The sequence below is a fragment of the Passer domesticus genome, chromosome 1, assembly GCF_036417665.1.
Source record: "Passer domesticus isolate bPasDom1 chromosome 1, bPasDom1.hap1, whole genome shotgun sequence".
Classification (NCBI taxonomy): domain Eukaryota; kingdom Metazoa; phylum Chordata; class Aves; order Passeriformes; family Passeridae; genus Passer; species Passer domesticus.
This window is the reverse complement of record NC_087474.1, coordinates 135,301,844-135,325,871: the sequence shown is the minus strand read 5'-3', so window position 1 is coordinate 135,325,871 and position 24,028 is coordinate 135,301,844. Positions and strand designations below refer to the sequence as shown.

Sequence of the window (24,028 nt, the reverse complement as noted above, 5' to 3'; positions counted from 1 at the left end):
GATTTGAATATAGTTATAAAGCAAAGAAATTAGTAAGAACAGAGGTTCTAACTCATACACAACTATAGGTACTTTGAATAGAGGGTTAATTTCTAAAATTTCTGCTTGACAGTAAATTTCTTAACAACAGTCAATCCTGAATAAGGCATTCAGGCACCATCAGTATTTTTGTGGGCATTAAGCTTCTAGTATTTTGGTTTGTGAAAGAAATTAGATTTGCAATGGCTGTGAAGAAATATACATATTAAAACTTCGTGCTTTCTCTCTAAAAGACATTTCCATACTGTTAATATTCCTTTGATTCCTGTCATATGAGAAAATATTTGAACATAGTGCCAAATCACTCAGTTTGACTAGAAAGTGTGCTGAACAGCTGATCTTTCAAGATTGTCCCTAAAAAAAGATAGCTGAGTCAATATCAGAAATAGGCATATCTCTCTCTCCTTTTCACTCTGCTCAATGTGGGTGTAATTTTTTCACAAAAATTACATTGTTGAAACACTGACCTGATTGTAGCAATGGCAGATTTTAAAGATTTTGGTGTCTAGAGTCAGCTAAACACTTAAACTTATCCATGCTTTTTCAGTCATTTCAAGCTGAAAATTTCCCAAAAAGTTAGAGGAAAAAAAAAAAAAAGATGGTTTCATGCTATTCCAATCACTTTCTTGTTTGTGCCTAACTGTATTTTTTGTATAATGAAATTACTTACTTGTTTTTTTTTTTTCTATTTCATCTCAGTGTTTTTTCAATTATTTCACTAAGAATATACAGACAGGCACAAATTAAACAAGACCAGAGGTGAGTTTTATGCTTCTTTCTCTAGAATTTACTGTTGTTCAACATAATGTGCATGTCAAGGATTTTCTTTGTCTAGAATCTACTTCCAAATAAAACTAAGGTAGAAAATTCAAGTACTTGGAGTAACTTTGTTATTACAATTTTGCAAACTCTAAACCTTGAAGTATTATATAAGTCCAAATGATATGATCATTGGGGGGGAGGGGGGAAATTGAAAACCATTAGTTATAGTAATTTTTCTTAAATATCTGATTTCAAAGCTTTTTGGTCATGTTTCCAAAGTCCTACCTATAAGTCTGAGACACATTTTTATACATTTCTTCTAACAGTGCCAAAGAACAGCAATATTGAATTATCTTTGAGATATTTATGAATATTTGTACTTCAAAAATTGTGTTTTTCAGCAAGAAAATATTTTTTCTTAAATTTATAAATTTTTTATAGGTAGTTCATAAACTCTGACTTCTGAATTGTCAGGTGGTCTCTGCACAGTGGATTTAGCATCAATTCCCTGCTCAGGGGGAACTGAAGGATTTAGCAGGAATCAGGGAGAGGGAGCATCAAAGGATGTCCTGCTAGACACATTATTGCCTTTCTCACCCACTGTTTCTCTGGTGCAATGGCAGCTATCTGCATTAGCAAGAGAAGACCAAGCTAGAGTTGTAACTCTGGGAAGCAGCTGTGGAGCCTTAAGGCTTGTTCACACATCCCCCTCTGACTGCAGCTGTGCAGGCAAAAAAATACTGTTTTGTTGCAGCCTGCCTCCAGTCGCCAACATTTTAACCTTCCCAACTTCACTTGAACTGAAGCTCAGCAGGAAGGTTCAGAGGAGTGGTCAATTTCCAGGGGCAGTAACCTATGTGGAAAGGGACAGTGACAAAGAGATGGCAAGGGAGTGAGAACTGAAATTTCTGCAGGCAGAGTTAAATGATGTGTCAACAGCCTTGCTAAACAGGGATTTCTCCACCACTTTGAACTTTACTTCACCATTAAGGCTTGTTTCTATTTCTTCATTTATGTCTTGTGATTCACCATGGGTAAATTAACGCAGGAAAAAAGGTAGTATTTTCAAATGTTTTTATTAAAGAATTGCCAAACCAGTATTTAAGTCTGTGCTTTTGAATGTTACTAGGACAATATCTGGATCTGATAATAGCCGGCATCCTATGGAAGTTTTCATCGCTTTTGTGGGAAATTTGTTTGGATGGATTCTAGTGAAGACTTAACTTGCTCTTTTCAAATGTTCTGTAAATATTCAGTGTTTAAATACTTTGAAAACATGAGCCTCTTAAATTTTTTTGAGACTGGGGATTGAAAGAAAAATTTTATATATGAAGACATATAAATCCATTATTATAAATACTTAAAAATATCTTTATTTCAAAATGTAAGAGGAGGAATGAATTTTGGAGTTAAATACCAGAAATACAATAATCCCAATCTTTCAAAAACTGAAATAATCCATTCAGCACCAGCGATTTTTTAAAGTGGAATGGGTTTGAAAATAATAAGTATCTGCCAGAATCATCTGTGAATTCAGTTTCTTAATGCTTGTACCCTTTGATTTGAGTTGAGTTCAATTGTGAAGAAGCCTTGTCATTCATAAATAGCAGATTAATACTATAATTTGCCCTTTCCCCCAAAAACCCCAATAACTATCACAACTCTGTTTAGGAACAGTTAAAGGATTTATTCTGACTGTTTTGAGACAGTGGCCTCCAACTAATTTGTACAGACATAGAATTTTCTCATAGGACCAATGCACAGACAGCCAACAATTAACTTTGTCAGGTGGCTAGCAGCCATAAACCAATTATGTTTCAATGCAGACCTCTTCAACCTCTTATAAATAAAAAGGAGAGATGCTATAATAATGGAAAGCTGAAAGAGTAAATAGAAGAATTCTCTAACATGATAAATAACAATTCCCTATTCAACTGACTTTCTTGTTCAGAAGATTTTTGTCTTGCTGCAAGTAGTCAGTACTCTAAAGCAATATAAGTGGAACTGAAATGCCTATAAGTCTGCCTGATCTGCTTTTCTGTCATACTGGTTTTGCCATTAATTCCTTCCCTCCCCTCAGCTTTTCTTTATCCTTCACTACCTTTGTTTGCATCAGAAGCGACACACACATTCTCTCTGATGCTAAGGTTAAAATTTCCCACAAATGGAAAATAATTACTCCTGGCTACACAGTCAAACCCTGCCCATGTCACTAATCACTCTGCTAGAGACTGAAAAACAAAGGCCAGCAAGGCTCATGCAGATTCTCATCGCAATTAAAATCATTTGAGTACCAGAGACATACTCTTGCCTGCCTGACTCATATGGTATGACTGTCATCTGAGCTGTCATGTGGGTATGAGCTTCCACAGCTCAAGTAAATAAGACTGTAGCTACTTTGGGGATTCTCCTACTGGGGCATGAGTTCTTTGCTGAAGATATTAACACATGCACTCACACGGTGTGGCAGCCATACTTCTGTGAATGATGATAGACACATGAGAGAAGCAATTATAATGTAGCCCTATTTAATCAGTTATGTAACAAAGCTGATACAGCTGCACCCAGAGGACCGTATTAGCAGAGATCTGTCTTCTGCTGCAGCAGGGCACTTGCTATATATCTGTGTGTGTGTGTGTGTGTGTGTGTGTGTGGTTCTGCTCAGCACAAATGCCAAGAACCACAACCGTGCTACAGCTGCTACTTGTGTGCCAGTGTTTTCTCTTGAGAGAAATTGGTCCCCATCCTTACAGAGCTATCATGATCTGACTCATCTCAGACAACTATGGCTAGACTGAGCTTGTTTGCTTATATTTTCTGTTTGTTGATCTGTCCTTTGATATTTCAGCCTCAAATTATCAGAATGCTTGTAAATTATAAATGTTTAGCCTCTTTCTTGCCACTGTGTTTTATCCCAAGTGAAGTCTTTCTGTCACTAAGGGATGAAATACAAAACTTTAACTTGACTAAACTAGACTGTGTATATCATACCTTTTTCTTGATAACACAGTTGGTCAACAAGAAAGTTCTTCAGCTCCCAGGTTTGATAGATGGTCTTTTTCAAAAATACAGTACTTTCCACAAAATCAACACTAAGGCTACATGGCTTCCAATTCAAATGGGTTCCACAGGGTAGAAAAACCATCATTTCACAGCCTTCCTTGATAGGAGCATAGAGTCATCTGAGGTGTGTGGAATTCAGCCACATATTAACATAAAAGGTTCATGGTGAATATATTGAGTTTTGCTGATTTCTCCCATAAGCAGTTTTCATATTGGTGATCTTGGCTTCTCTAGCTAGAAAGCTGTTGACGCATGCCTATTTTGGGTACTGCTGAGCAGTGCTCCAGCAGCATCAAGACTGTCTCTCCAAAATCCCCCCAACACCAGTAGGATGAAGGTGGACAAGAAGTTGGGAGGGGACACAACCAAGACCACTGACCCACACTGACCAAAGGGGTATTTCATACATCTGATCAGAAAAAAAAAGGTTAAGAGAAAGTGTGGAGCACGGGATGGAGGCAGAGGGTGTGTTTGTGTTTTGTTATTATGACATTTGTCTTCCGGACAAATTGTGGTATGCTCTTAAGACCTAATTCCTGCAAAGCAGCTGGACATTGTCTGCTGAGTGAAAGTAGAGAGTAATTCTTCTGCTTTCCTTTGCTTTTTTGTGCAGTTTTTACCTTTTCTTTATTAAACTGACTTTTTCTTGACCCCTGAGTTTTTCCTGTCTTATTTACTTCACACCTTCTTACTGAGGGGGCAAGTGATAAAAGAGCTTGGTGGGTACCTGGCATCCAGTCATCCCACCAGAGCGTAGAATTCTAGAAGTCTAAAGGAAAAAAAAATCAAACATCCAGTCAGACTTGTAATTTTATTGCCACTCTACTTTTGTCTCTGCTTTTGTCGTTCCCATTTCTTTAGTGTGTCAGGGTGTAAAATTTTAATATTTTATCTTCCATGATGCATACCTAATTTTATTTTCATATCACTTATTATGTCTTGTTATTTTTAAAAGGCAACAGGCTAGAAGATGTATGGAACACATGGACCTTGTAAGACCAAAGTGCATTTGCTACCCTAACCAAGGCACTGTCTTACTGAATCCTACTTTTGGAACCATCATTCCAGATGGTCTTGATAAACTAATTCTTCAGTTTTGAATTATAGTTTTTCAGGAGCTACAAGTCATGTTTTATGTCTTTTAAGGAATAATAATTTTAAGTTGTAACTTTAGAGATTTTTATTTGATAATTTTCCAGAGTCATGGATGTTCAGGATGCTTCCATTTTTTTAACTCAAACTTTTCATTATTTTATTCCCTGTTATTACCTTCTGAGAAAACTTCATGTATTCTGATTTTCAGGTGAGCATGAATACATCATAGTCTGTGTGTTTACTTCATTTCACTTGTCTTTCAAAGTGGTTTATTTATGAGTGTAGGCTGCTCTAGGCTGATTAATATTAATCTTGTCATCTGCTGAATTACCATATAGTCAAATGATAACATTATTCATTCTAACTTTATGTTTTGGATATAAGCATTCATTATTTCACACTTTTTCACCCCTTAACCTCTTTAGATGTTAGAATTCAAACATTCACTTGTTAAAAAAAACCCACACAAACAAACAAAAACCAACAAAAATAATATCTGATGATGATGCAAATATCAAAAGCATTAAAGAGGAAAATTTGTCTAAATTTTGCAACACACACACAAAAATTAAAATTGAAACAACATAGATTTAGGCACACCTAAATGAGACTTTAGAAAACAAATAGCAATTGGATTCAATGGGTCACAATGGAAATGTAAGGAGACATGAAAAAAGAAAGATTCAAGTTCATAGGAAAAGTTCAGTTTTGAAACTACCAGTTAATGCAGTTTTAAACAAGGTTGTTTATACTTGTATTGTATGTGCTTCTACCAAACCTGAGAAACTATGTCCAATATGATGGGGGAAGAGAGGGTGTGGGTGTTTTTATCACTCTCTACAACTTCCTGAAAGGTGGCTGTAGTCAAGTGGGTGTTGGTCTCTTTCACCAGGCAGCAACTGACAGAACGAGAGAACACAGTCTCAAGCTGCACCAAGGGAAATATAGGTTAGATATTAGGAAGAAATGATATCACAGAAAGAGTGTTAAACTTCTGGAATGGCCAGCCCAGGGAGGTGGTGGAGTTATCATCCCTGGATGTGTTTAAAAAATGACTGGATGTGGCACTCGGTGCCATGGTTTAGTTGAGGCATGAGTTGGACTTGATGATCTTGAAGGTGTCTTCCAACCTAGTAATTCTGTGAATTCTGGGAAAAGAATTTAATACTGTAGTCTTTGATCCGACCTTGGACTTCTCAGAATGACAAAGCCAGACACCAGCAAGGGAATTGCCTCTTTCAGCACCACAAGCACAGTCAGTACATCACTTTGAGTCCCATGGGCTGGCACAGCTCTGCTCTGATGGGAAGGCAACCCAGACTGTACAACTGTGGGTAAATATAGCACTATACCATTTCATGTGACATTGTTATTCTGTGCATATGCTGAAAGAAGAGGAGTTATTGCATGAGCTATGGGATCCTGGAGGCTCGCTCAGTTTCCCCACTGGTTCCTCTGGTTTGGTAAATACTCCTGCACCACACTGGAGAGCTCTGCTGTCAATTGTGCCAGCACCAGAGCTGCTCACCTCAGAGACTGAATTTGTCTGATACCTGGGAAGCAATGGGCAGCAGACCATTGCAGTGTTTCATGCATTGTTTTGCTCATGGCCTTAGATCCTACAACACTAATTAACTCAATAAGAAGGAAGAAAATAACATAGCAAAGAAAAAGCAGTCAAGCAATATTATCATATCCTGTGAGTGGATGAGTGACTCATCCTGAGGTAAGTCTGTTTTCGTGTCCAGATGTGAAATAAGGTTGTGAAAGACTTCAGGAGTAACAAACATTCTCAGCCCAGATATTCAAATGCTTAGGTAGCTGGGGCACTGCATGGATCCTCATAAACATAAAGAATTACTGCCAGATCAGGAAGAACAAACCCAGCAGCTCTCAATGAAAATCTTACTGTATATTCTAGGTTAAGAATACAGTGTGCAATAGTATGTTTAAATGGTCAAATAAATGCCAAAATTGCTTATATATTCTTGAGAGTTATTTACATGCATTTGTAGGCACTCATTATGTACTCTTGCCATAGGTCTGTTCTAAAATGAACTTCTAATATACATACAAGCTTTTTTCATGTTATGAAAATCTATTTTTTTAGCTGTGTGTTGAAAAATAATTCTCAGTGCTTGTCACTGCTATAAAACTATTTTGTAGTTTGTTTTTGAGTAAACTTAAAAAAATAACAAAACAAAAAGCCACCAAAATACCCCAAACTGAAAACAACCTAATGAATCTGAAGTCATGGAACCAGACTATAGAAAACATATGTCGTAGTACGTTTGTAACATTTCTCTTATATGCCTTCTTATCTGTTTCATTGTCACGGTAAAAATTTAAGCCCTTTCTCACAAAAGCTGTCATTAAATAATTTTCTTTAGTGACGCAGTGCAATAACATGAAGCCTTCACAATTTTGCTGAAGGAAATGATGAGGCTAATCTTTTTCTTGCATAGTAACATGGTTAGTGATGTGACAGGAAAGTCAAAGGAATTTTACTATATAGTTTATAGACAACTTGATTTCAGTAGTATAGGGCTAGGGTCCTATATTACTGAAATTTTATGTATGCATTTATTCGTACATAAATTTCAATTTTATGTATGTATTTATGATAGGCAATTCATAGATAGTAGACTATTTGGAGGTTCTTTTGTCTCTAATACTGACCTTTATCATAGTGTCAAAAGAAAGATATGAAGTGTTCATGGCACTCACTGAGTTAAGTGTAATGGAAGAGAGAAGTTACTCCCCACTTTTATGAATCACAGTCACAACAGTGTATTTCCAATTTTTAGGTACATTAGTTGTAAGAAAATTAGATTTCCTATTTCAACTAATGGTTTAGCTATATAACGTGCTCGATTTTAAGTAGCTCTGGTTTCACTCCATCAATTCCTCCCATCTTATTAATATTTAAATTCAATAACTGTTTTAATACTATTGATTTGTGAACTTTTTGTATTTTAAATTGACTCTCTTGTGAAGATTTAAATTACATCCTTTGTCTTCTCCATTTTCATTCCAGTCTAATGCTTCCATGGGAACATATGAGAGAGGAAACAGAAGCATCTCAAAAAGCACAGATTTCTGTTGATGGAATATCTCTCCAGCACATGGATAAAATACAAAATAATTTCCCCTCATTATTTGTATATATTGCTATCATCATGTAATAACTATTTTTTCTGCTTCCTATGTAGGTCAAATTTTCTTCAACATTTAGGTATATTAAAGTAAATTGTATAAAAACAATAAACAACCCTGTAAAAAACCTGGTAACATAACAGGGACTCCATTATTTCATCTACTTATCTCCAAGTCCACCAGAAATCCTAAAGGCCATATTATTCAAAAATTTCATGTGTTTTCCCTATTATTTTGAGATTTATTTACCCCTCTCCACAATTATATAAAACTAGATTTAGTAGCAGAGAAAATAAACCCGATTAAGCAAATACCAACTAAGCTTTTACCTCACACTTAAGCCAAACTCTTTTGAAGATTATAAAAGTAATTTTTTTTGTTTCACACACTTAATAACTTAAGCAGATCACCTCAAATGATTGTATTTTTTGCTGCAGAACAGACATAATTTAAGAAAAAAACACTGTTATTTCTATTTCTTATACTGGTGGGCCAAGAAAGCATTAATCACATAGATTACAAATATATAGTTCTTGTCATGACAAATTTGTTTACAAAGATTGCAGAAAATAATATGACATAGTAATTTTTTTGCATTCTAAACAAAATAATATTATTAAAGTTGCAAAAATCAGAAACCCCGAGATTAGAAAATTCAGCCTTATTTTTTTCCCATTGGTACAATCAACTTATACTAGAAGCTCTAATTCTATACTTGCATGGTCCTTCTCCCTTGGCTCATCCAATGGACCATTATGGCTGTAGCTATAACTGACAAGCACAAGTGATGATCATTCCAGCACCTTCTGTCTGTGCCTTAGTACCATATTCCAGCACCTTGGATCTCGAGTTGAAATTCTACACGCATAGATTTCTGTTAGAAGTGTGAAAAGAGAATCGCACATGTGAGCAAAAGCTGAACCATCTCCTCCTGCAAAGGATTGCTCTGGTACAGAGCTTTATGTGGCTGCATGCAGGAAGCTTTCCTCCACTTTCCTGTGAGATTCCTGCCACTGTCTGCTTTTGAAGAGCTAATGATAGCTCAAGCAGAGCTTGGGAGAGTTCAGAAATCCTCTAGCTTGCTCAGGGAGATGACAAAATGGACTGACAGGAGCCAGTCTGTTAAAACGATCTGGTTTGTGACTGATACCTGATAAAAGCCAGCTCTGCACAAGGGCAGACACAGCATCTGATGTCCAGCAGCTATACAAACAGGGAAGATTTTCTGTTCCCTCAGATATTTTGTTGGGCCCTCAGGAAGGTGAAAGGTATGGAGCTGACCTGAGTCTAAAATCCTGATCTGTGCAGGTTTTCATACTATCTCAGCTGCTGCCTGAAAGAGTCAAGTTACTTTTTTCTTCGATGGCACAGTCACTTTCATCCTAATCAGAGGCAATATGAGCATTGGGTAAATTAAGAAGGCCTGTGCTGTTTAGACAGACTGCTCCAAGCACTTCAGTGAGACTGTGCTGAATTAGTTTTGGCTGGCTGTTGTTCTAAAAGAACATTCAGAGACAGAATCAGTTTTTAGCTCCAAGCTACAACATATAATTTATGCTTTTAATTTCAAATTCTAAAATCTGGCAGAAGAGGTGGGGGAAGTTGAAGCAAAGAGTTGGCAGGGTTTGTGGGGGGGGCAACTACTTCTCAAAAGATTGAAAGCAAGGATATTGAGCTGGCATTAATTGTGACTCTTTTTATATTCTGAAGATGTAAATGTTTGTTAAAAGTCAGTTTTTCATTCAGGTTAAGTGCAAGACATAATTCATATCAGATTCTTGTGTCTCATTTTTCTACTGAAAGATGAGTGAAAAGAGCATTTTTCACAAAATGACACACATCCATATATTAAAACTACGTAAGTGACTTTCCATCCAAAGTCTCGTTTTCAGTAGTGAATTAGAATCACACACTAAGTTGAAATCCTAACCTCACTGAAGTCAGGTGCAAAGCTCCCAGTGGAAGGTGACTGTTTCCATGTAAAGGGCGAGAGCTTCTAAAGGGGAGAAGCCTCAACTTAGAGTACCTGTGAGTCCTAGAGGTTGGAAAGACTATCAGACAGAGTTAATGTTCCCTGAAAGAAGATTCAGCCCCCATTTGCATACAAGGTGTATGATCTAATCTCTCAAATTTCATAGAAAGTCACTAAAGCATAGACAGGAAATAAAGACAAATATGCTGTCATTACCTTGCATGAAATTGGAGGGATGTACAAGTAAGGGAGCCACTTGTGATGTATTTGTTTTTCATATTATTTATTATTATTTTATTATACATTCATTTATGTATTTTGCAATTAATAAGAAGTGGGTGAAACCATCCACTATAATAATCTCTCAAAGTATAAATTAGCTTACATACATCAAGATGTCTGCATGCACTAATCACACTCCATGTATATTCCACATTCCTTCTTTGGCAATCTGAATCAGAGATGATTAGAAAAATAACACACTATTTTAACTCTTAATCTTATATGTTTTATATATTGAAATGTAAAAGCATTGGAGTGCACAGTTTTACAGCTCGGAAGACTGAGGGAGAGAATTAGAGAAAAAAAGGTTTCAGAACATTGACGGCAATAGCTGGATAAGCACAGAAATTCTTGGGTTTCAGAATTAGATTGATCCATTAGATCATACTTCATTGTACCTTCTATTCATGAATATTTCTTCTCTATTCTCTAGGAGGAATTACAAGCATAAATTTTCTATGCACTGGTGAGGGAAGTCTTCCTTTCATCTTAGTGAATACACATCTGCTACCTTGTATTCAAACAGATTGATTCTTACTTTAAAGACTCATTATGTTGCATTATACAAGAAAGTGTTGTATGCCTTGAGTTATATTTATAAGTCTTAGAGCATGCAACAACTAGTATAAGCATAGGAAAGATTAATAATAGAAAAGTTATGACACTTCTTCCTTTTCAAAAAAGCATTTTTCAATTTTTCTCATGGGATTGTGTTTGAGGGTCCCCAGGACAAGGGAAGAGATGAGAATCTTGACTCCATGTTTCAGAAGGCTTATTTATTACATTATGATATTATATTAAAATGCTATACTAAAACTATACTAAAAGAATAGAGAGAAAGAATCCATCACCCTAGAAAGGAATGGGATGGAATAGAATGAATAAAAAAACTCATGGCTACTCAGAAGGTCGACACAGCTGGACCATGGTTGGTCATTAAGTAGAAACAATCCACATGGACCAATACAAAGAGGCACCTGTTGGTGAACAACCTCCAGACCACATTCCACAGCCATCAGATAGTTATTGTTTACATTTCTTTTCTGAGACCTCTAAGCTAGAATAGGAGAAAAATCCTAGCAAAGCATTTTCATAAAAATATCATGGTGACATTCTTGTGACTTGTTTATCTCTTAAAAATTCATAATTATTCATTTCATGATGGAGAGATGTAATTGTGTGACATGGGGACAGTCGTTCACTTAATTATATTAAATATATATTAAATATATTAGATCTGATTGGTCCTAGTTTCAATTCAACACCAGTTGTGGTTATGCTGAAGTCTAACTATTTTTAATATAGTATTAAATATTTATAAACTTCAAAGGGACAAATATACAGCACAATATTTAAACCTGAAAGCCATTTCCCCAAATTTTTAGATTTTTCTTTCTCTGAATTTCTCATATGTATTTTTTTATTATTATTTTATTTATAATATTTTTGAAAGCTGTCCTACATTCCTTGGCCATTTTATTGGCCCATAGCTGGGCAAGAAATATAAGAGTTGCTCCATAAGAATTCAACTTCAAAGTATGAACTTCCATCAGATTCTCTTGGCCTGAGATCAGACATTAGAATCATGTTTTCAAACCGAACACAGAGAAGCAGAAGCCTGTGTTACTGATGTACTCCAAAGTCAGTTGGGTGCCCAGACAAAATAGCTTGCAAAATTCTTAGTGCCTCAGTTTGGTTCACTGGACACAGCCTAACAAGATGCTCAGACATGCTTTAATGCATTTAAAATGCTTCGGTGGCTACCCGTGTACTTAAAATTGTGCCTGCGTGCATGCTCACGTATGCTCCTCAAACAAGGTCTATCTTTAGAAAGGTAATGACTGTTTCTACATTAGTTGTTCAATTTCCCTTGAGACTCCACTGGAAAGGAAAAAAAAAAACGTATTGCCAAAGTGAGATTTAAATCATACACATCCAGATCCTAATTTATTCAACTCTGAAGCAGCATTTCTCTGTTCCTCTGTGGAGTACGCAGAGGAAGAAGGCTTGATGGACTAGCATATTAACTTTGATATCCAAGTAGATAGCTTTTGCCACTGTTCAATATCCTGTAAGATTCCTGTTTTAGCAATCTGGCCAAAAAACAGTGTGGGAGTGGAGAACAAGAAATGGCATCACAGGCACTCCGAGTGCCACAACCATGTGTGACTGTCTCCAGCTGTGGCTCAATTAGATGATTTTCAGAGATCGCAACACTTGCCCAGTGTGTGTGTGTGTGTGTGGTCTTCATAATTCAAGAAAATTTCTGTTCCTTTTCTGCCTACACACAGAAAAATGGTTAATTTTTTTCCGAAGTGATATGTTCTTAAAATAGTTGTCATTACTTTAAACGCTTTCATAATAATACTGCATTGTGTAGCAAGAAACAGAAAGGAGGCCAGAAAAGAACACTGGATGAAAAGCAGATGAATGAAAGCTTCAGTGCTGGTTTTCAAAAGATGGAACAAAGTTTCTTTTCCTCAACAAATTAAACCAGCATCTCAATTTATTCTACTAGAGATTCAGAAAAAAAGTCAACACAAGCATTGAAAAACCCCCACCTGCCCTAACTTTTAAGGCACCTGTCATGGTTAAATGAATGTACAGGAAGGAAATAGTATTGCATTGCTGCGAAGCAAGAATTCCTTTCCTGAATATAGTGTATAGCACAGTGAATTGTCACTGCTTGGCTGTTTATTTCCTGCCACATCCCTTTTCCTGGGGCAGGGTAACCATTCCATGACATATTTCCATCAGGGATAAAAGCTGTAAAAAAAGTTTCTTTCTCTTTCCATGCCACTTGTGTCCAGCCCTTCTGCTGTACTTCACTGATTTCAGTTACACTGGTGCAACAGTCTTTTTTCAGTTGTGCCATAAGCCAAACAAGGAATCTGACTTGGAAAGCCACTTCCAAACTAAACCTATTTAGTTCAGAAAGTTTCACTGATCCGACTTACCGTCCATCTTGAAGTCAGCTAGCTAAAAAGAAAAGATGTAAGAGCACAGCCTCCTCAATGAGAAAGATAGGATGAGCGGGGACCTCTGCAGCCAGCTTCACTCTTGGAGAAAGCAGTGAACAGCTACAGGTTTTATGGAAAAAAGAATAAATATTCCTTAAATTGTCCCTTTTTGTGGTGCAAGTATGTGTCTACTGTTGGACTAGAAGATCATAGTAACTCTCTTCCAACTGAAATAATCTATTTTCTTCTGTAGTAAGTTAGTGTCTGCAGAAATAGTACTTTTACTATTTCTTTGACAGTAGCCTATCAAAAATTATTAATCTTGAGATTGTCAGTATGTAATTAGCTCTGTGGATCTGTTTCCTTTTTCATATTCCTTTCTCTGTCTCTAAACCGGTATTAAGAATTTATCACGTTGGAGTCAACCACAGTCATAACATCAGATTCTTATGTCATTTGGGCAGTCAAAACTTGGAAGCAGCTTTCTAAGAGATAAAATATTAGAAAAATTGCTGTTAAGGAGTATAAACTTAACTTTCTCATATCCCATTGTGGTTGTCATGTTTTGCCTTGAAAAGACAAAAATGAGGCCACAGGAATCAATAAAAGATTTATACAATTATTTTGATTTATAATTTATAAATTATGTAATAAATGTAACTGTTGGTTCTAATAATCAAGAACACAATCATGATAAAAAAATAAGTTGTTTTAAATTTACTGAGAAAATATGAAAGCTACAACACAAAAGAAGCTATTCAAGCACTTTTGCAGTATTAGATATGTCAAACAGATAACCTTGTGAAGAAGAGAGATAGCATAGAGTTAATAGAATTGCATATCTACATATTTTTAATATTTACTTTCTCTATAAGTAACTCAAAAGATTTATTTGTATTTTATTGAGGTTCAAAATGAAAAAAAACCCATGAGTTCTTAGAAAGATGATGGTGAAGGATAAAAATGTGTGTTGAAAAGTGAATTCGGCACAATAGTAATTGAATGAAGTTTTAGTCAATTAGAGGGCAGTACCCAAAAATTGCTTCTTAGAAGAGTCAGAATGCACAATTATGCTTCAATTAAGCCCTCAGCTTTGATAACTGAGGGAGGTGACCAGTGGAAAAACCGTATATAATAGCTAAAACCAGACTTATTCCACAGGTACCCTACTGGTAAATTAATTTATTTTTTCCCTTTTTTAAACTTTGTTTTCATAGCATCATAGAAATATCTCTGTTGGAAGAGACTTTAAACATCATCTAGTTCCAATTCCCCTGCTATGGACAGGAATGTCTCACTTCCTCAAAATCCTATCCAGACTGGTCTTGAACACTTCCAGGGATAGGGCATCCACACTTTAGCACTTCTGGGAAAGCTTCAATTTTGTATCTAATATTTTCCATAAAACCCCATATATATATATACACAAACATATAAGAAATTTTCATCCTTGATTTCTTCTGCTCAGATAAGGTATTCCAAAATGAACTGAGCAGTACTGTGTTACCTTCATTTCCTTAGAAAAATCAGTTTCATATGCGTCAGTCAGCAGGCATTCTTTTTAGGCTTTGCCACCCAAAATGTGTGACTTTCTTGACTTTTGCTGCCTTCCTCAGTCAGAAAGTGTGAACAGTAAGGATGCTGTTATCATCTGGTCCATCAGTGAGGAAGAAGGTCCTGTGACAGTTGCAAATGTGCATTCTATGAATTAGTAAAAATACTAAGGAACCATCCTCTGGCACAGGCACAGTCCTGATAGACCATGGGGCAGCTGTGGACATGGGACAGCTCAGAGGGCACAAGCACTCACAGATCTATGGTATATAGGATATATAGTAACCATACTTTCTTACCCTGGGGGCTACACAAAGCACTATCATCTATCTATCTATCTATCTATCTATCTATCTATCTATCTATCTATCTATCTATCTCAAAACCAAGCTGCTGTCAGAACCAAAGTCTAGCTTAATTTTAAGACAGTTTTTACCATCTCTTGGGGGTTTTTGTTGTTCTCTTTATAATTACAAAAATAAAATTGATTAGTCATGCAGTGACCTATTCCTTGGAAAATATAAGCATTTCATAAATAGATTATTGTTTGTTAGGGGTTTTTTTGTTAGTGCAATGTGGCATGCATGTGTATTATGTACTGAATCTTACTGGGTTTTAAGCTTAATGAATAGTTTCACTGTTTTTGAATGTGTTTACAGCTTGCCAGTAGTTGCCATCTTTACTCTCACAGTAAGTGAACACAGTAAAAACTCCAATCTGGATTTTACCAAGTGTTTTTTCATTTGTCAATATCATAAAAGTAATAAATTGGTTACCTATGCCAGTGAATAAAATGCATACATCTGGAACTTCCATAACATATAGTATAGCTTCATAATCTTCAGCCCTCCAGTACCTGAACTGATCCTACAGGAACGATGAAGAGAAATCTCTCACTACAGAATGTAGTTACAGGACAAGGGAGAATGGGTTTAAACTGAAAGACAGAAGGTTTGCATTAGATATTTGGAAAAAAAAATCTTTACTGTGAGGGTGGTGAGACACAGAAACAGGTTGCCCAGAGAAGCTGTGGAAGCCTCATCCCTGGAAGTGCTGAAGGCCAAGTTAGATGGGGCTTTCAGCAACCTTTCCTAGCAGTATGTGTCACTGTCCTTGGCAGAGGGGTTGACCTTTAAGGTTCCTGCCAACACAAGCCATTCTGTGATTCTATGATTTTATGAGTCTTAGAGTCTTTGACTTATTTTCATGTTTTCATCAAATTTAGTAAATATTTCTTTCTCCAGATGCTACATGGTAAGGCTAGAAACTTTACTGGCTACAGTCAGAACAGTGACTCAAATGGCAGTAGGCATTTATCATGAGAATGTGGAGTGAATTGGTGTATTACTGTTGACATTGTGCTCAAAAAATGTGGTGCCCAGGGTATACTTCACTTCATATATGGAGATTTACTAGAGATATAGAAGATTACTGTTGCATGCACACAGAACACAAGTCAGGCAGGTATCCACTGGTCCAGTGGATGAGCATTCTGGTGCTCACTGCAGATTGCAGTGCTATCCTCTGCATGGATGTTGAAAAAAAAACCATCAGATAGCCCACCCTCCTTTAGATTCCCTCCTTGTACTCCATTCTAACTCAAAACCCCGCTCAAATTAATCACATTTCTTCTCTAGGAATTGTCTACAGTTATTTCAGAAATACTTCTTCTCTGTTTCCTTTTAAAAATCTGCCTGTTACTTGGCTGACAGAACACCTGAATATACTTTCAGGCAGGAGGCATCTGTGTATACTTCTTACTGAATAGCTTTTTTCAGCTGATTTCACCTCTCTGTTTATAAGCCCTCTGTGAACAGATTGTGAAAGTCTCAACAGCACTTTTTCCATTTAAGTAATGTAGCATTCCTTTTCAGAATAATTTCCATGGCTTACTGATAATGCCACAGCACTTTCTGCCTTGTCAGAACCTGTCACTATCCCTGCACCCAGCACTCTAAACATCAAAATGATTTGCAACCAATTTACTGAAAAGCTCAAAATGTCTTCTAAAGTAATCTCTGCCACTGGAAAAATGCCATTTTTGTAAGAGGCAGCTTCATATTTATCAAACTTTATAACATTCATATATAATAGATTGGGCATAAGACTCCAATAGCTCACGCTTTTAAAGATCAGGTGAGAAACCTAGAAAGCAGTAAATGATTAAAGCCTTGATGAAATCTGAATTAATTGAAAGATCTAAGTGTTGTATTTAACTCAGTTGAACAAGAGGCCCAAATAGTTAACAAGATTAACACACTTCATTTAAAACACAGGTGTGTAGTCTGTGTGGTGTTACATAGTTGCTTCCATTAATTGTTCCTGTGGTAATCTGGCATCAGGATATAATTAGAGATCCTGCTATTAAAAGAGCTATACAATTTCCTGAGTAGATGGCATTATTTTCTTCCACTCATGCCTGCAAAAGAAAACAGTTATGTGTAATGAGATAAAATCTTGAGATTCATAGGAATTCAAGGAAGAATTGCCAATATAGTAAGAATGTAGGAACTTTATTGGGTTGGATGGATGGTCAGTCTAGCTCAGTGTCCTGTTTGTGACAACAGGCAAGAGTGAATGCTTAGAAATAGGATGGGAGAAAGACAAAGGTCAAAGGTACAGTAAATGTTTTTTCCTCATACACTTTTTAAATCTCAGCAATCTACTGAGAGCTACTGTGCAGAAGGTTACAGCTCCTCTCTTCATGTCATGCTAATTTGACACCCTGCAAAAGATGAGCTGTTTGAAGCAGTGGTAAAATTGCAAAAATCCTTACAGAAAGAAACCTTCTACCCAAACTCTTTTTCAAAGTTTCCAGGTGTGAAATAACTGCCACTGACTTACAAAGGTGTCAGATGCTAGCTAAACTTGCTGTTATAGAAGCCACAGTTCTCAGCTGAACTACTGTACCTTCTAGTTTCAGTCATTGAACCTTTTTTAATGGGTTGAGGCACCATATGATCAATTTTGGATCCTATCACTGGTACATTTAGATTGTGACTGAAGAACTGGAATTTTTACCTAATAATTACTCAAGGTGAGCTCTTCAGCTTTCATAATATAAGGCTTTCATTTTATTATTTCTAGCATTTGATTGGACTCTCAGGAGGGTAATCCTTGAAATGCTGCCATCAGGACTGGACACAGAATTCAAAGAAGCATCACACCATTTCCAAATATTGTTCATATAAACTCATTGCTACTACCTTATATTGATATATTGCTTATATTGCTAGTGCCATCCAAAAGGGTTAAACTGTTAATCCTATTAACATTAATAAGAAGACTGCCACACCTAAAATTCTATCAACCTGAAACTTACTTCTAACCACTAAGCCAAAAAAAAAAAAAGAATCTGCATCTTTTCAGCATCTATATTCTCCAAATATGGTTTCTCTCATTCCAAATAAATTATTTGTACTAGTTTTTTTAGATGCATCTTGTCCTGTACTTATTAAATGGCCCAATCAATTTGTGTTAGTGATCTGTGCTCTGTACAATGCCATGCTGTTCAATAACTACACATTTTAACAGCAACAATTTCATTGTTCTACTTTGCTGGAGTAAGGATGTTATGACAGGATATTTATTAAAAATTTTTCACTGAATGAGTGTTCAGGCATTGGAATAAGTTGCTCAGGGAGGTGATGCAGTCACCATCTCTGGATGTGTTTAAGAGGCACCTGGATGTGGCACTTGGGGATATGGTTTAGGGGTGATTATTCTGGTGCTGGGTTGATGGTTGGATAGATGATCAGGAAGGTCACTTTCAACCTTCAATTGTCTCTTCCTTGAAGATGCTGTGAATCTGTGAGTCTTTAATTTCTGATAGCTCTTCCAAAACATTTAGGTCCATACTACAAAACATTTGCCAAAAACACTGTATCTGGCATTTTTCCACAATGATATATTTATTATACGTTCATTCAACATTTCTTATTCTGTTGCTTTAATACTTCTAATAGTTCTACCTTTTTTCTACTGACAAATGTACTAGCACCTGTTAGTAACCTCTTTTTTCCTTGTGCTATGTTGTAGCTTAGGAATGGTATTCCCCAGTTTAGTACTTCCACTAGAAAGAAAACCACAAAATCCTCCCCTTCCCCCACTCCAGTGGGGAACAAAAAAGGGAGTGATCATGGGCTGAGATAAGAACAATTTGCTGGAGACAAAAATATGATGATAAAGCAAGCAATAACAGCAACGGTATTAATTACAAAAGTTTACAAAGAGAGTGTGATTTACAGGCAAAATGCTCAACAATGAAAAGCAGTGGTGGACAGACCTTTTGCCCACCACACTTTCCTCTGACAGGAAAAGGAATATCCTTTCTTCACAGAAGGGAAAGAGTCCCTTTCCCCTGGACCCTGGCAATGATGTAAGATGGTATTGAATAACATTAGGATCTTGACCATGCCCACTCCTGCTGATCTGGACAGGAACAGTTAAAAAGTCCTTTCATGTTGTCCTTAAACATTGATGGATACATCTTCCATCTTCCATTTGCTTCTCTTCTCAGTTTTCTATGGTTTATATTCAGTTTTGCTTTAGTCACACCAGCTTATTTTGTTTTCTTCATTGTCCTTTAGAAATTAAAAAACTGGTCAGCATAGGGTTTTTTTAAATTCATCATTACTGTATTAATTATTGACTGTGTGATTCTTGTTTTGGCTCACTTAGTGAAACGTTCTTTAAATTCTCTCAGCTATCATTCACTTTTTTTTATTTATTCTTTCCCAGCTGATTTATTATGTAACTATTTATAGTTTTTAAAAGTTATTCTTACTGGTAGCTTGGTAGAAGCTTGTGTCAATGTATATCATGTAAGTTATAAAAATTATGTCATTTTACAAAAAAAAAGGCATTCCTAAATTAGTACAAGTTCTTTGATAATTTTCTCTTGTGTATCAATATAAGTCTAATAAAAGTTATTCTCAGATATAATCTTATTATATGAAAGCAATTTTTTTCATTTTAGAGTTAAAAAATATTAATATAAAATAAAAATAAAATAATATAAATATAAAATATAAAAATATAGATTATTTCAGTGAGAAAACAAGAGCTTCATCATGTATTACTCAATTTGAAAAAAAACAACAATGAAATCTATTTGTCTGCTGTCCCCCGCCCTATTCCTAGGGCCCCATATTCTTGTTATTAATTTGTTTTAGCCTCCAAACAGGGTAACCAAATAAAACCTGTTTATTTGGAGTGGTGTCTGCTCAAGGTTAACTGTCATAAAGTGCCAGGGAATTGTTTGGAAAAATACTGGTTGATGAAGGCCAAAATTATGCCATGGATTTTTCTTGGTTTTTAGCAGTATAGGCAATGAGGTCCAGCACACAATAAAGTTTCCTAGTGTTGTTGAATTTATTAGTATAGATATAGCCAGAAGGTATCTTTTTAACACGTTGTGCTGCCATCCTCCTTAGATACTTAGGAACAAGTGATTTCACATCTCTAATCTTTCAAGCAAATGTCAATGATATCATGTTAATAAAAATTACTCAAAAGTTGACTAATAATGTAATATTCTTCATTGTTGCCAAGATTCTTTATGCTAGACAGTCCAGGATTTTTTCATTTAATTTCATACAGTGCTTCAATTAATTTTATTTTTCATATCTGGTGGCTAAGGAATTTTTATATTTTATCTCCTTTCCACACTCTTGCCTTGCAGATAAGTTAATGCTGTCCTGATCAGGCTGGAGAGACCTTCCGGATTTCACAGCTGCTTCTTCTTGTTGAAAGTGGTCCAAAAATACTAGTCTTTCTTTTTATCAGCAGTTCATTCCTAGAATCATCTTATTACTCTTTTCTGTTATTCAGAAGATAGGAAAAATCTTGAAATTTCCTCCCCATTCCTTCTTATTCACAATCTTTCAGAACTATCTGATTCCCCAAAAGTCAAATAACATTTTGATGCCTATTTATTATCAAATAACTTTTTTTTTTTTCTCACAGAACTGTCTCTTCTTTCAGCTGTTTAGATAATCTCCATCAGCATGTGTAATAGTAATGGATTTAGCTATAAGTAGATTTTCAGTTGACCACCAAGATTTGAAAGATAGATTTTGCAGTTTTCCTTTAGAAACTTCATTGATATTTAAGTACTTTTTTATCTTGATTCCAAAATCAATGTTTCTTTAAGGCAAAGAAACTTTTTGAAAAGGAAACCATGTCCCTGCAGTCAGAATAAGCTTTTTGAGCTCTGAAAACAGCATTTTCAAATGAGCACAGTTTACATTGTTAAATATGTGTAATTCTGAATTTTAATTGAATTAAGAGATTAGGTATTATTGCATAAAGACTCCATCTTTCTTCATAGCAAACATCAACACTGTGTTATTTTTTTAATAATATAAAAAAAATTCTAGAGTTCATATATCTTCCCTTCAGATGGTCATCAACATTCCAAGTAATTTAGGGGAACTTACCCCACAGTACAGTGCTCTATAGCAAACCCCTTGGCAGACATCATCTTTCCTGAAGCAAGAACAATTGTACATGAGAAAAAGCAAGAGGATTTAGAAAAAATTCTCAGTCATTTTATAAAAAGAAAAGTCACCTGAAGACATTTGTGGAATGTATGAGTTGGGTTTGAAACTACAAAATTTGGCTTTGTGAGACACAGTGTGGAAAACAGTACTGGTGGTGAAATACACTCAAGAAGCAGGATAAAGCTGCAGGTGGTTAATCCCTGCTGAGTTTGTTTCTCCCTCCACTGACAGGTTTTTTTAATCTGAAAACTGCTGATGCAGCAGAGGTGGGACCCCTGGAGCCCAGAGCCCCACAGACACAGCAGGTCTATGCCCAGTTACAGTACTCCAAGCATAAATAAGAACTTCTATGGAACTTTTAGCAGCCTCTCCAGTTGTAATCAGTATCCAATCTAATCTGTCTAAAAGCTTTTCTTATTAGGGGGCATATTCATATAAGAGGCCATCATTTAAAAGAGAAACAGGGGGAACAATTATTGTCTGGCATATGAGATCTCTTGTGGATAGCAAGACCATTAGCAAAACAATTTGGGGGCATTTAGCTAAACACTGAGTGCTGTCACAGCAATGTTTTTTACTAGCAGTCTACATACAATTTCATCAGCAGAAATATTAATGTATAGTTTTTCCTTCTGCTCTGTTAAAAATATGTAAAGTATGCAATGAACGATTTTTCCCTGTATTAAAAATACCCTTTTATGTAAACAGTGAATGCATGTTATAACCTAACTGAAATACCAACAAAAATTAAATAGTAATGAGGGATTTCACCAGCAAATGAGTGTGTAAAAATAAGAAAAAAATGTATAACAGGAGGAGTTCTGTAGAAGAGACAGGAAGAGATAAAAGGATAGGCCACATCAGATATATCTGGCAACCACAAGGCATCATTTAAAATCAACTTAGATTTTTAAATACCATTTGGAGTCATCTGAGAATGAGTAGTCAATTATGCTATTTATAGGGAAAGACTGTGGCAGCTCAGATAGCACTGCCTTACTGTCACGCAGTATGATGCTGTCTTCTCAGTAGTGACCACATACTCAGGCATCTTAGTGGCCAGGACTAAACAGAGCTTACATCAAGACAAAGAGTTTTGATCCATTTTTGAAACCCAGGACTCCTGTAGGATTTTTCTTACCTGGTTTCTCACAAAATACCCAGAAGGACCTCTGCCCTCCCATATTTTGCCAAAGTCCTTCCTAGGTGTCTTTTTTATTAGAAGAGAGGGGAAGCGGAATAGAGTAAAAGAGACAGAGAAGGACAAATATCTTCTCTGATGTGACCAGCCACAGAACAGTCAATTAAAAAGAAGGGATTTTTTCAATTTTAGATGCTTTAATGTTCTACTAAGAGATTTTCCTAGCTTCTACATTTATTGCACATAGAGCTCTCTAAATATCAATATTTCCACTGGGAAGAACCAAAGTACTGTTCATCTTTTACTCCTGATCAGGAAATCTTGGAGTATTTTCCATCATCTGTCTCTAATATGCTGTTTAACGAATAAAATAAATAGTTGGAATCATCAGCCTCCTCATAAGATATAGTGAGGCTTTCCTGATATCATAAGCTTAAGATGACAAAAATAAAACCAGTCCAAACAGAGGTGAGACAGTTAGAAAAAAAAAATATCATTCATTTTGCAATTTATGACTAAAATATGAGACAGAAATGTCTCACAGATAAACTGTGCTTTAAAGAAAATGAATGAAAAAGCCATTAAGACTGCTGAAGAAGTCTAAACTTTAATTTCTCCTAGAAGTTTTCTATTGTCAAAGGGCATGGTTTCAAGGTAAAAGACAGTAATACTTCCATATATAAATCTCCTTGACATCTGATAGACTAATCTGACCAGCCTAGTTTTTAATACCAGGTACAGCAGGTAAAGGAGATCCCAAAACTTTACCAAATAAAACAACAGCAAATCAAGAAAAAATGAAAATACTTGTTTAGATGTCTAAGTCCCCCAGACATTCTTTCTTTTTAGAAAGGAATGTCTGTTCTATATCATGCAATTTATCTAGATAACAACATGCATGATTTCTTCAGTGTTTTTCATACACTATTTTTAGGCTTTTATATACATGCTTTGGGGCAGATTGAGAGATATATTTTTGTTCACCTCTTTTTCCCTTCAGAGTCAGCACATGGAGCTATTTACAGTAAAAGGGAATTATGTTTCAAGATCATGAGCTTAGTATGCGGTTTCTGTCAGTACCACTTACAAATGTCACGATTACATGAGATATAAAAACATACAAAGTTAGAGACTAGCAATTTTCTGTGCAGACCCTGTATTTAACTAGCAACTTTCATGGATTGATCTCACTTGCCCTCACAAAAAAGACTTTTAGTTGCTTGCAAAAAGACAGAAATAGTCAGTCTTTTGACTTTTTTTTCTTTTTCTTTTTCTTTTTTTTTTTTTTTTTAATGTCTTATTTTTTAACATTGTAATCTTTCTATTGAGAGAGGTGGAGCAGAGGTAGTGATGGAGAGGTGGTAGGCTGAAGGGAAACCAATTCTGGTTTCCTGTTTTTTAGCATTGGCTTTAATTAAAGTTGTGGTGTTGCAGTATTTTAATTTTGTTCCCTGGAGGAGTTACCTAAGCAATCCTCAACCAATTGAGAAAAACTCTGCAA

At 35.8% G+C, this 24,028-nt stretch overlaps 1 long non-coding RNA gene across 1 annotated transcript in view; it reads left to right on the top strand.

The window, feature by feature from the left end:
* Positions 1–8,187, top strand: part of LOC135289681 (uncharacterized) — a 39,903-nt gene extending 31,716 nt beyond the window's left edge. The window contains exon 4 of the long non-coding RNA XR_010352419.1: positions 7,997–8,187. This is a non-coding gene — a long non-coding RNA (uncharacterized LOC135289681). The remainder of the gene's footprint in view (positions 1–7,996) is intronic.
* The last annotated feature ends 15,841 nt before the right edge of the window (positions 8,188–24,028 follow it).